General features: G+C 36.6%; 1 protein-coding gene across 9 annotated transcripts in view; it reads right to left on the reverse strand.

Annotated features, from left to right (window-relative positions):
* The window catches only part of B3GALT1 (beta-1,3-galactosyltransferase 1), a 570,539-nt gene that overhangs the window by 487,637 nt on the left and 68,007 nt on the right, over positions 1 to 14,895 (reverse strand). The window contains exon 2 of one of the 9 annotated variants that reach the window (XM_044934389.2): positions 1,157 to 1,283. The exons of 7 other annotated variants lie outside the window; for them this stretch is intronic. The gene's annotated coding sequence lies outside the window, so the exon portion shown is untranslated. Of the gene's footprint in view, positions 1 to 1,156; positions 1,284 to 6,939; positions 9,225 to 14,895 lie in introns of those variants that run through there. One more of the 9 variants, XM_044934396.2, reaches the window with a different exon arrangement.

Below are 14,895 nucleotides of genomic sequence, written 5' to 3' on the forward strand. Positions count from 1 at the left end.
TTGTATATTTTTGCCTCCTTTGTCAAAGATATGGTGTCCATAGGTGTGTGGATTTATCTCTGGGCTTTCTTATGTCATAATTGGTCCCACACTCCCTTTCATAGATAAGGTCTCCATTTATGCAGATCAATGGTTCACAGACTTAAATATACATCAGAGTTACCAGGTCTCCACTGCAGTTACTGACCCAGTAGGTACCAAGAGGGGCCTAGGAATCTGCATTTCTAAGACATTCCAAGGTGATGCTGATGCTACTAGTCTAGGGACCCACACTGTGGGAATCACCGATAAAGATCCTTCCTACTACTAGATCGTCTCAAAAGACTTAGTCTTGTATGGTAAATGACAGCAAGTGAAAACTTAAGGTCCCTTGATTACCAACAATGTTCTTCATTCCTAACATTAATTGAACACCATGATTAGAATATTCCTCACCACTAATGCAGAGAAGGCAATGGCACCCCACTCCAGTACTCTTGCCTGGAAAATCCCATGGACGGAGGAGCCTGGTGGGCTGCAGTCTATGGGGTCGCACGGAGTTGGACACGACTGAAGCGACTTAGCAGCAGCAGCAGCACCACTAATGACAGCAATATAGTTGCTTATATACCTATCTGTATTTGCCAGAATACAGCAGTTCCTAACCTAACTACAAATTCTATACATTAAAGTCTGTAAAACTCAACATGTATAGTTAAAAATCTATGAAAATCCCATCACCTAATAGTGAACAGTGTTAATGATTCAGATATTACATCAAAATAAAGACTGTGAATGTATTAGTTAATGAATTTCAAGTTTGATAATTTCAAATTGAGCCTTTTGCAAAATTCTCAAGTTATTACTGAAAAGATGTTTACCAACATGCTCTACAAAATTGGATAGTTTTTCTTAGCCTTACTAATAATTAGAAATGAAAAAAAATTTTATGTGTATTGCCTGAACAAAACAAGATCTACCAAATAGAATAATGCCTGAGGTTTTACCATTATGATAACTTAATCCATCCATGCACCTCTAACCAGTAGCCCATAAAGATAAGTCCTAAACTTTGATGCCATTCTTTAACCCAGAATCTTCTTCCCAAATTCCTTTTAAAAATTGTGCCTGCTGCTCACACATGCTTTTATTTCTGACTTTGCATGTATGAACTTACCTTGGTTCCCCTGTCTTGACCTTGGCTCTTTGTAAAGTGATGGCTCAGACTCAATTTTTGACCATCTTAGCTCTGGTTCCCATCAATCATCCAAGTCATCAGCACATCTAAAGATTTTGTTTCATCTCTTGCAAAAAAAAAAAAAAAATAGCAGATAGTAATTTTGTTATCAAATAAGTGGGCTTTAAAAATAGGTGTCTACATGTTAAAACCTATTAAAATAGCTAGAGTTTGATGATATAAGGAAACCAAACAAAAATTCACTTTATCATACATTAAAAATGTTTTTAGTTTGATATCCTATAATTTTTGCAAGTGTTAAAAGTGAATCTTGAATTTAAGTTAGTTAATGGTTTTACCTATCATTTATATTACAGTTTAAAAAGAGGAAGGTGCAATGTTTTATTAAAAAGCTATGAACTGTGTCCAAACAGATATAAAAAAAATGTTCAAATAGGTTCCATGTAGAAGAGTGTACGACTGTTATTATCCGAACAGCAACTTCAATAAATTAAAGCACTCAATATTGTACCAGCCGGCTGTCAGAAATGAATAGTGAACCTGCCAGCAGAAATGTTTCCAATTTCTTAACCTCCATCCTGGTCCCTGACAAAACTAACTGGCATTTTGACACAAAGTTGTCGTGGCAGGGATTAAAAAAAAAGAATAAAATTTCTCTTTAACTACTCAAGTGATGAATTATAGCCAAATGTAACTCAATACACCAAACATTCTATTTTAGGGTGAAGCTAAAATAAATGCCAGCACTTATATATTGGCATGCAAAATAATAATAACATTGAAGTGAATTTCCAAGAGAAAAATACATTTAAAAGTTAATTAAATGTTCGGTTTTCTTTTTAAAATGAAAAGTTTTTCTCCTGGATTTGCAACAAGAATTCAGTAAATATTTTATACCTAGTCTATTTCAAAAAATTTTATTAAATAAAGAAATGCAAGTTAACTGCAGAGAGCTGTGAAATACAAAGAACTCAAGATAAATATTAAAATACATATTTTCAGTTCAGTTCAGTCGCTCAGTCGCGTCTGACTCTTTGCGACCCCATGAATCGCAGCACAGCAGGCCTCTCTGTCCATCACCAACTCCCAGAGTTCACTCAGACTCACATCCATCGAGTCAGTGATGCCATCCAGCCATCTCATCCTCTGTCATCCCCTTCTCCTCCTGCCCCCAGTCCCTCCCAGCATCAGAGTCTTTTCCAATGAGTCAACTCTTTGCATGAGGTGGCCAAAGTACTGGAGTTTCAGCTTTAGCATCATTCCTTCCAAAGAAATCCCAGGGCTGATCTCCTTCAGAATGGACTGGTTGGATCTCCTTGCAGTCCAAGGGACTCTCAAGAGTCTTCTCCAACACCACAGTTCAAAAGGATCAATTCTTCGGTGCTCAGCTTTCTTCACAGTCCAACTCTCACATCCATACATGACCACTGGAAAAACCATAGCCTTGACTAGATGGACCTTCGTTGGCAAAGTAATGTCTCTGCTTTTGAATATGCTATCTAGGTTGGTCATAACTTTCCTTCCAAGGAGTAAGCGTCTTTTAATTTCATGGCTGCAATCACCATCTGCAGTGATTTTTGGAGCCCAAAAAAATAAAGTCTGACACTGTTTCCACTGTTTCCCCATCTATTTGACATGAAGTGATGGGACCGGATGCCATGATCTTCGTTTTCTGAATGTTGAGCTTTAAGCCAATTTTTTCACTCTCCACTTTCACTTTCATCAAGAGGCTTTTTAGTTCCTCTTCACTTTCTGCCACAAGGCTGGTGTTACCTGCATATCTGCGGTTATTGAGATTTTTCCCAGCAATCTTGATTCCAGCTTGTGCTTCTCCCAGCCCAGAGTTTCTCATGATGTATTCTGCATATAAGTTATTTTAAATGGTATTAAATATATATACAGTTGTGTATTCATTATCCACATTTTACATAATTTGCCTGTAATGCAAAGTTCCAGAAAGCACTAGAAAAGTAATTCTGTATACATGTATATTCACAAGTATATGTTTATGGTCACGCATCTGTGTATATATGCACACAACTTAAACTTGGGAAATTATCTGCAATAGTCATGTCAAAGTTAATGGTGTATCTATATTCTGTTTAGTATTTTTATGATTTCTTTACTTAAATTTAAATTATGAACCCATTTGAGAATTTGAGAGCATTATCAGTGTACTGAAATGCCACCCTAATGATGCTTGACTCATACAAGTTATTGTTTGGAAACTAGCAATATGTTGATGTCATTATATATGTGACTATGTAAATTTTATTAAAATTAACCTTTAGCAATTACCTTAGAGCCAAGGTTTATACAAATCTATTAGAGAAGTCTGAAGTTCTAGGGTATATTAAATACAATATTTTTAGATTACCAAAAATTTCACTTTATCAAAGGATTCATAAGTAGCTTTCTTTAAATGTAGGACTCCCAACAGTATGTAGCATTTGTTTATACAGCACTATCTACTTAGTGTTACAGATACAGAAATTTACCATTAGAATGATAGAAGCAAGAGATGCAATTTAGTACAATTATACAGTGTCTACCATGAAAAGTAGTACACCTTATATTACAGTTTTACGACAACAATGTGTGTGTGCTTAGCCACTCAGTCATGTCCAACTCTTTGCAACCCCATGCTAGGCTCCTCTGTCCACGGGGATTCTCCAGGCAAGAATACTGGAGTGACAACAGTACTTATTAACAAAAAAAACCAAATGCATCACTCTAGTCTACATACTCCTCCAACTTTCATTCTCCAAATTTTGGCCAAGGACACACGTGTGTGTTGAGGGTCTATTTCACTTTCATTAGTTGATATAGTCTGTATTAAAGAAAAGCAGCAACAGGTACAGAAATACATGCACAAAATCCCCCTTTCAAACGCCACCGTTTATAATGTATCACAAATGAAGCATCAACCTTACCACCAAATGGACAGCAGTTTCTGCAGGGAGCAGGGGAGAGGAGTTAGGGTAGTAAGTCTCTTGTTGGAGGAGATTTAACCCAGTTTGGTCTTCACACTCCATCAGTTGTGCTTAGTTTCCCTGGAAAACTTGATAAACTCAGTTGCTGTAAATAAAACTAGGTCACACTTGACAACTCTGCCCTACATGAGTCATTCTTAGCACTAATCATTCTTAGACCTCTTTTTTCACATTGAAAACAAAAACATTTTCCTACCCTTATCACCCCAGCTGCATGTTTCAGTCTACTTACCATGAATTAGCCTTTTCGAAGAAAAGGAAAGCTATGAATGTTCATCTTTCTACATCTTAGTACATCAAAAATGTACAGGGATTTCAGTACAATGTCAAACTAATTGCACACAGTTTAAGCTTTGTCGTTAAGAAAAATCATTTGTTCTAAAAAACACAATAAAAAACTCAAAGAAAATATAGTCTGAATTTCAAAAATATTAAAACCAAGGACAGAAACTAATTTTAATAGAAATTTTTCACGAAAGACAAACTACTACTAGGCTAATACTGAACAACAAAACCAAGAGTGTTATAATGACACCCTGTTCAGACATCATTGATAGCTCAGACTGCATGAAAGCAAAAGACTGATAATTCTAGCTAATACTCTATTTATGGACCTGTTAAAGTTGTTAAATATAATACACAAGAATGTATTTGGCATCAAATTCAACTTTAAAGGTTAGGATTACCCAGGATATCCCATGAGAGCACTGAGTCCACTCAGCCCTCATTCACTTCCTCACCAGTGTAATGCAATTTTAATCAATTAGGTTTCCACTTTTAGACTAACTGTAATTTGCAAATTACTTCTGGGTCTCTAAGCCTTTAAAAGTCCTTGAGATAGTTACCTAGAAGGTTAAACGAGAAGTGCATTCTCATTCTGAGACATATGTTGGAAAGAGAGGAGTGAAAAAATACAGGTTTATTAGTCACTCTCCATGTAACAAATTCACCTAGTCTCCCATCTTATTGTATTTAAAGCCTACTATGAATGAAACTTTTGTTGGGCCACTACTGATGGATTTTGCAAGACTTTACAGAAGAGATAAGACTTGAGGTTAGCCATTGAAGATGGGGGAAATTAAAATATATTTTAAAAGAGGAGCAGAAGGTATTGAATGACTAAAAGCATGGTGATAGTCTAGACTCCATATGGCATGTTTCAGCAAACCAATTTTGGGGGAATCAATGATCGATGTAATGATATTTTGAGAGATAAAGATGGAAAAGTACATTAGACTGGGCAAGTAGGTAGTAAATGTGGTACAGGCGATATAAGACAATTGAAGGATGGTGAAGCAGGGAATAACTTGCATGGAATACTGTCATGGACTGAAGCATAAAGTCCTGTCAATGGGCTCTTAATAAACTGTGAATGAGGCTGTACGGATCTTAGACCAAGCAGGGGCAAAGTAGAAAGAAAAGGACAGACACAAAAGATTTAAGAAAGGAAGAAACAACCATACTTGTGATGTACTACTATGAGAGGGAAGGAAATAAGAAAAATTGGCAATAACTTGAAGAGGCTTTGGCTGTTTTAGAGAGAGGATGGCACTATGGCATGGTATAAGTCAGAAAATATATATATATATATACACACACACACACAAAATTGAGAGTTATGACACAACTTGGCAGCCGGGGAAGGGTACTGTTGTAGAACATGCCTATCAGACAAAGGAGCCGACATACCATAGGTTAGGTGGTGGAAGATTTCTCACAACTTACAGCATCCTCAGATGGTTTGTCAAAATGGTACTATCTTTCCAAAAGAAGAAAAAAACTAAAACCTGTATTAGCATCCACATATCATGTTTTATGAATTGAATTAGCTCTGTAAGATTTCATTATTGTCACTGATGAAGAGTTATATCATTTATTATCACAATAAATAAAAGGAGGCTTGAAATTTCATCCTTCAATACTGCAACACTAAATTCCTTCCCCAAACTTCTAGGAGGTATCAGATAACCAACAAACACAGCACTTATTAGGCAGGTATTAGGTATTCCAAGTGACGCACGTGGCTACAGTACAGTAAAAACACTAGCAATTGAAAAGTCACACGTCTTCTATACTGACATATGTCTATAAGGTTTTAGAATTTAATAAAGACTTTTATGTTATTAATTATTTATCTGATGTATTTGGATTTTGCAATGATACAAGGTATAGCAATAAAAAGTAAATCCTTCATGAAACTCTTATTTGCAGTTAGCTGCACTGCATACATACACTGATTGGATAAGATGCTCTAAGGCCTTGAATAATATCCTACCTAGCACCTTTGAGCAGTGCTTATATAAAAATTGCTGAACATCACAAAACAGGGGCATTTGTCTACCTGAAAAACTTATCACTGGAAAAAATACCAGTAAGGTTCAACTTCAAGCAATCTTTTAGAGAGCTGTGAAGCAGCAAGTCACAGGCCACCTAAACCTGCAGAACAGCCTAAGTGTTACTGCACACTACTGAACAAACTGTGTACTCTTCCCGTCGTCGACAGGAATCCTGGCCATAACCTTGCGCCCAAAACACACCACCTCGAGACTTCAAATCATAGGTTCAAATTAAAATTCTAGGAAATAACTGTTCCCAAGTCATTTCATATGCAACCAGTTTTCATCCCCCAATTGAGAGAGGAAATAAAGGAGGAACTACTTTTACTTTAATACCATTGAGTGAAACCCTAGCCTCAAAAAGAAACCCTTTTATTGAACTAGCTCAATCAAGATACATAAACCAATAGATAGATAAACCTGGCATACTTACAATATGGAGATCCAGTCTCTGTCATTTTGCTTTCTCATCCTTAATTTCTCCCCACAGGGCTTCTTTTTTCATCTCCATTATAAATAAACCCTTGGCACACAAAATCCCACTGGGTTTACTAGTTATGATATTATGCCTCATTATCAGAATATTATAATTATTCTTATTAGCCTAACATTCACTCTCCCAGAAGAAGAGAGATGTCTGCTCAACAGCAAATTCTCCTCTTGAGACTGTTGGGTAATCCATCGCTTTTCTATTGAAACCTCTATGCCAGGTTATTAAATGTGACTCCTGATGTTTGTTATGCAATTAGTTCTTCCTCTTCTTGGTACAGTTTCTACAGTTCCTGAACTATCTTTAATACTCCCAATCTACTCACATAGACAAACTCTATAGATATGTCTATGGCAAACAGAGGGCAAGCAACTCATCTATCTCTTCATAAATCAATGGTGTAGAGAAGCAACTAGCAATGGGTTGTTAAAATAATTCACAAAGAGCCTTCTCGTTGGGAGATTCTGTCACTTACCCCCAGTCATAGCTATTATTCACAACCACATCAACTTATCACTATTTTGAAGTAAAAATCAAATAGAGCAGTGATTGTGTGTTTTTGTACCCATGTTACTCAACATAGATGTTTTTAAGCAACCGAGGGAGGTATGAAAATGAAGAAAGCAAAGTGGGTCATTTCATATTCCTCCAACTTTTCAGTCCCCTTGACCTTCATCTTGTTTTCTTTTACTTATATGTCACTCATTACACAGGCAAAATTCAGAAATACAAAACTATTCCTGAACACCAAACAAACCTCATATCTCACCAGTCCTCCACACATATCCTTTGGTTTGGCAAACCAAAGCTCTTTTCACAAAGCCAAGTCTGCTTTCAGAAGCAAAACTGCCATTTCTCTCTCATGTCATCAGTAGGAATTAATGCAAAACTACAAAGGCTGGTTTCTATCAAAATGAGATAGGATTTATTTTTGCTCCCGAAAAAAATTACTTGAATATCTACTTTATCTGCAACAATACAGAGAAGTTGTAGCACAGACTGTATAAAAATACCTCCAGAATGATGATAAATAAAATGCTGTAGTTTCACAGAGTGGTCAGGTTGTGCCCCAGGACAGAACATAACAAGTGCAGCCCGGGTTGAAAGGCAGAGAAGTGCCATCTGGGGAAGAGACAAGTGTACGAGGCCCCAGAGTCAAACAGCAGCGCAGCAGGCCTCAGTAGGTCAGTGTTTATTTGCAGAAAGAGGAGAAAGAACACACAATATCTGGCCTCTAGCAACGCACTGGTCCCCCAAGGGCACCAGCTCCACGGTGTAGCAGAATGTGGCCAGTGAAGCTGCATGAGCCTTGCTTCCTGCCCCAGTGAAAGAACTCCAACCTTGACCCTTTGGGGCCTGAAAAACAGAAAGCAGGAGGTGTGACCAACAGCTACTGCTTAGCTAAACAGTTCCGAGAAAAGTTTGCCCGTGCTGGATACAGATGGACCAGGAAAGTATACACAAGGTCAGTCCTGAGCTTTTTCCCTGAAATGCAATTTGTGAGCTTGACAGCATGTCACTTGTTGAGTACAAGGTTTATAGAACTGGAGGAACACAGAAGACATGTCCAGTTGCACTGGGACCCTTCCCACACTGATATAAAGCTTTCTTTCAAAAGACTGAAATGTGAATTATAATCAATGATGCTATTTATATACACAAGCAATGCAAGATTTTACAAAATCCATTGCATATATAATCATGGTTGATCTTCTCAACAACCTACTGAGTAGGCAGGCTGTGTGCTATAATCCTCATTTTCAAATAAAAAATGAAAAAAAAAAAAGAAAAACTAACAACCAAAGAGATACAGGACTCTACCAAAAAGTCCACTCTGACAATGAGTGGTGGAATTACTTGAAGTTATGATTCTGGTCAGTTTACCTGCATTTAAAATCTTTTTTCAATTACCATGTTTTCCTTAAGGTTTAAAAGACTGGAAACAATAATGCTTTGCTGTCTCTGTGAAAATGCTGAGTAGTCATTATTGGCAATTACAAATGTGAAGTTGTAAGTTTAAGGTTTAACTTAAAGTTCTTTATATTGATGTCAGATCTTTTATAAAAAAAAACTTAAAAATGGAGTTCTATTTTTGTATTCCATATATGAAATTCATTGATTGAAGTTATAGCTTAATCGCAAACTTTAAGCTCTTCAATATTATTTGTACAGGAAGTGAGGTGAATGAACCTAGAGACTGTTATACAGAATGAAGTAAGTCAAAAAGAGAAAAAATATCATATATTAACACACATATGGGCTTCCCTGGTAGCTTGGCTGGTAAAGAATCCACCTGCAATGCAGGAGATCCCAGTTGGATTCCTGGGTCGGGAAGATCCCCTGGAGGAGGGGCATGGCAACCCACTCCAGTATTCTTGCCTGGAAAATTCCATGGACAGCGGAGCCTAGTAGGCTAAAGGCCATAGGATTGCAAAGAGTTGGACACGACTGAACTGATGAAGCACAGCAACACGTATGTATGGAATCTAGAAAAATGGTACTGAAGAACCTACTTCAGGGCAGGAGTAGAGACGCAGACATAGAGAACAGACTTGTGAACACAGTGGGGGAAGGAGAGGGTGGGATGGAATGAGAGAGGTAGCACTGAAACATATATATGTGATATATATATAAAGCATATATGTTATATAACATATATATTACCATATGTAAAACAGATAGCTAGTAGGAAGTTGCTGAAAAACACAGGGAGCTCAATCTGGTACTCTGTGACAACTTAGAAGGGAGGGATGGCGTGGGGGTGGGAGGGGGTTCAAGAGAGAGGGGGCATATGTACACTTATGGCTGATCCACATTTTTATATGGCAAAAACCAACACAACATTGTAAAGCCATTATCCTCCAATTAAAAATAAATTTTAAAAAACTGTAACAGATATAAGTAATGCTCCATTAAAAATGTACACAAGAAGTTACAGTCTGTGTCTTTAAGGAATACTAGACCCTGATACCACGAAAGACTGAAAGCAACAGAAGGGGGTGGCAGAGGATGGGATAGTTACATAGCATGACCGACTCAAAGGACATTAATTTGAGCAAACTTCAGGGGATACTGGAGGACAGAGGAGCCTGACATGCTGCAGTCCATAGTGTCACTAAGAGTCAGACACAACTTAGTTACTGAACAAGTATAAATAATTATCTATCTCATCACTTAACAATTAGTACGACATCTCAATACCTATATCCTGACCTGAAAAATGTGAATTATGACCAGTTCAGCAAATATGTATGGTTGGCTTACTAGGTATAAAATCTCTGCTCACTACTGCAGGGACACAAAGATTAATTGAGCATGGATAGTACTTTCATGAGACTTTTAAAATAACAGGAAACATAAGATATAGGGAATATGATTATATTACAATGCAGAAAGATAGATACTATAAAACCTCTATAGAAAATAATAATAGGGGTTAGAGAAACAGCACATACTTTTAGTAAGTGAATCTGGAATAGAAAGACTTTGATAGAAGTCTTTTAGAACAAATGAAATGAGAACATAATGAGTTTGGTGGAAAGGCTTTACATTTTGAGCGAATAAAAAATCATTTATAATTCCAGAAAGTGAAATTCAGTGTATGTAATAAGAAGTGGATTCGTAGAAGGTAGGTTTGAAGATGAAAGGAGCAGTTTATAGTAGGCTTCGAATGACTAACCAAGAAGTTTGAATTTAGGTCATTTTATGTGATTAAGCATACCAAGTTCTATCAATTTCCTCAATTCTCTGGCAGATCTTAAGCCCTAAGACCTTCATCAAATAAAATTTGCTTTCTTGAGTTCTATTCATGAAGATATACTATGCAATTAAAGGTAGTAGTGTCTATCAAGAGTATAAAGAAATGAATTTATTTCCAAATCACTGCAGTCTCATGTTTCATACAACATAGAATACTTTTAAATTTATTTAAAAAGCATCAGGAAAAAAACTGGTTATGCTTATGAATGCATGCCAATATGACTTAAAACTTTCATTAAATTTACTGAACTTTTTGCCTTAAAAATCTATCACTGTTTCTAATAATGAGTCAACCTTTTCTAAATATATATTACATGCCAGTTGCTATGTAACATTTAGATTTCACACACCATCTTGGATCATCACACCAGGTTTGTAATTTGGGGATTACTAATACTATTTTATAGAAGATAAAATTAAGGTTCAGAAATGCCCAAGATCACACAGTAAAATAAGTTTTGGAGATGGGATGATTACCCAGGTCAGCCAAGCTTCAAAACTAGTGTCACTTCTTTTTGCTATCTGAAACACCAAACCAATATCTCTAAAGGTAAACTCGATCTCTGAAGATATTAATACATGTGGTTTTCCATATACTAATACAACTCTTCCAGGATAAAAGAATAAATGATTTTATATTTTCTTCTTTTAACTAGTCACAGGAAAAAAAAAAGTTATCTTAAAAAAAAACAAAAAACAAAACAGCAAATCCATGGATTCTAAAGCAAAGACAAGACAGGATTATAGATGCTGTAAGAAACCATTCTATCCACTCTTTTATATAAACTTCACTGGCACTGATACTGATGTTAAAAAACGTCAAGCCAGTTTCCAGTATAATCAGTTCTTATGAATCTCAACTCACACGGAGCTTGAAGAGTGCTACAGTACACATAAATTAAATTTTCCTATATTAAAAACAAAAACAATAAACCCTGCTAATGCAGAACTTCAAATACAATTCCCAGGACCCAGTTGGGAAGATGATCTGATAATCAGAGAGAGAACACTGGTGAGAAGGCCCCATGGCAAAGGACATTTCTTGCAGAACTTAATTTGTTTCAGGGATTCCTAATGGTCATTGGAAAAGTCCCTGATGCTGGGAAAGATAGAGGGCAAAAGGAGAAGAGGGCATCAGGGGATGAGATGGCTGGACAGCATCACCAATGTAATGAACATGAACTTGGGCAAACTCCAGGAGATGATGAGGGACAGGGAGGCCTGGTGTGCTGCAGTCCATGGGGTCACAAAGAGTTGGACACAACTGGGTGACTGAACAACAATGGTCATTAGGTAAAAGAGGTCTTCTGTAATTTTACCAAATCAGGCTCACCCTCTTCATCTCTAAGTTCCTAATCTATTAGTGATGATAGTATTTGGAAGCCTTTGGAAGCTACTTATGAGGGTGGACCCCTCATGAATGGAATTAGTGCTCTTACAAGAAAAGACCCCCCTCATCCTCCCACCTCAAAAGGACACAGAAACAGTCCGGCTGTCTAGGAACCAGGAAATAGGCTCTCATCAGACACTGAATCTGGCAGCTCCCTGATTTTGGACCTCTCAGCTTCCAGAACTGTAAGAAATACATTTCTATTGTACTTAAGCCACTCAGTCCGTGGAATTTTGGTTTATAGCAGCCCAAATGAACTAAGACCCAGGACAAATCACAGTCAGGGTGGCCACATTATTGAAATGACAACTGGAGGGTCTCAAAGGACTCTGAGTTAACAACTTACTCCTGGCTGGGATTTAAATATGAAGACATCACCCAACTAGCATTTTTACTGCAAAAAATGCATAATTAATGATACTTGTATCTACAGTGCATTTTTTTTACAATAGAAGAAAGTGACTTAGAATTTTATTTTAGATAACTTAGAAGCTTCATTTTAAATCATCTCAGTGTTTCAGCAAAGGTCTTTTGCTTAAATCCTAAAATATGATGGGAATTTGTTTCTTTAAATTATGTTATTTCACTCCTTCCTTATAAAAATTGACAAATATCTTACTAGTTAAATTAATGTAGATATTTCACTGAAGTTAAGCTTCAGATTATAGCTTAATCTTTTGAAGATCTTCCAAGTAAAACACTGAGGTTTTTATTCTTTTTCCACTCACATTTATCACATACTTTTCTAAAGAATTCTATAAAGTTCTTTAACAAATCTTCATCATGTGTTCTTTGTAATCAATTTTTATACAATATTTCTATGTCTTCTACTGAGGTTTCACTACAAAGATTATAGTTAATCCAGCTCAAAAGGAAATAATAACTCCGCCTAATGCAGTTGAAGAGTCAAGCATTTAACGTGACCCAAAAATCTTCTTTTATCTAATACTGGGGTCTATTCCTTTTTAAATTCGGTATAGTATCCAAAAAGATCAAAATATTTCTTTTTTTCTGTTTAGCTCATTGCTCTGCACCAAGATAGATTAATATCCCTAAGGAGAGTCTGTCAATTGTCATTCATCTACCCAAAGCCCCAGGTTTATTTCAGAGTGTTTGATTAGTATGAGGAGAGCAAAAAAAGATGCTGATTATAAGCACATGAGGAAAATTAAATAACAGCACAAGAAGATGTCAAATGGATTTAAACAACACAAAACAGTTTTTCAATTATGCTGCTTTTCTTGTCCATTCTCTTCACTTTTGGAAACGAGGTGAGTTTGTTTTGGGACTGAGTGGACAAAGTTCTTTTTTCCAGCTTTATTCAAAAATAATTGACACATAACTCTATGTAAGTTTAAGGTATACAACATGCTGATTTGATACTGCAAAATGATTACCAGCCAAGGTTCTTTTTGATGACACAAGAGTAAATTGTGATTCAATAGCTCATCTTATTTTTCTATCTTTTTAAATTTATTTTTACATTCTTGCTTTATTACAATTATATTCACAGATCACATCCTCTGTCATATTGTTATTTATTCATCATATTCATTAATTATAATTTTTATGTATAATGCTTGTAATGATTTTTAAAAATAAAGAAAGAGATGGAAATACACTGTAAACTGACCACCCCAAAGCCATCCAATACTTTCTTCTCCCTCATATTTTTCTACTACAGAGGCAGGATTTAGAAATGTGTTTCAGTTTTGGCTAATTTTACCCAGTAGAAATCTGGGGTATACAAGAAGACATAGAGAAGCACTTTTGAAAGTATAACCTATTTTATCCTCTGCTTTTTAGCTTCTTCCATCCCTCTCCCCTTCTAACACAGTCTGAAAAAGAACTGAAACCTGAAAACAGAGAAGTCATCTTACAATCATTCTGAGAAGGCCAGAAAGTGGACCACATACTCATAATCCATGCCTCCTTTTCTCCTTCGTTCATTACTAATAAAGTGCACTGAATGGAAACTTGGGGTTCTGGGGAGATGACTGGAGTGTTAATTGACAAGTTTCCTTTTGTGTGATACCATACAGCAAGTCGGCTTTCCCTCCTTCTTTGGATAGTGATTTTTCTTTTTCACTCAACCTGCTCCACACCTAGGGTGTTATGATTCAAACACTATCAGAGAAAAGGTGAAACAAAAATATGAAGCTACTTCTTACCACTATGAAAGTGAAAGTGAAGTCACTCAGCCGTGTCCAACTCTTTGCGACCCCGTGGACTGTAGCCCACCAGGCTCCTCCGTCCATGGGATTTTCCAGGCAAGAGTACTGGAGTGGGTTGCCATTTTCTTCTCCAGGGGATCTTACTGACCCAGGGATTGAACCCAGGTCTCCCACATTGCAGGCAGAGGCTTTAACCTCTGAGCCACCAGGGAAGCCTAGAATCTTCCAATTTATAATATTCACAGACACTTGACCCAGTGAGCAGGATAAGGAATTTCTTTCAAGAAGGAAAAATGAATAAATTCTACATGCCTCTTTGAGGTGACAGGTATGTGGACCACCTTAGGAGCTCATTTTGCTGTAGTTATTCTTTCTCCTTTGAGCAAATTCTTAGAACCCCAGAAGCATAATTAAAGATAATTTCAAGATAATGAAAAAGAAAGCAATGAAAACATGTGTCAAACACTATAACAACAGCCACCAAAAATGACATCACCACGACCAGTCAAACCCTTTATGTTCAGTACACATATCAGGCTATGTACTAGAATGGGAACTGTAGTTAAAAGAGCAGGA

This window comes from Bubalus bubalis, chromosome 2 (assembly GCF_019923935.1).
Source record: "Bubalus bubalis isolate 160015118507 breed Murrah chromosome 2, NDDB_SH_1, whole genome shotgun sequence".
Classification (NCBI taxonomy): Eukaryota; Metazoa; Chordata; class Mammalia; order Artiodactyla; family Bovidae; genus Bubalus; species Bubalus bubalis.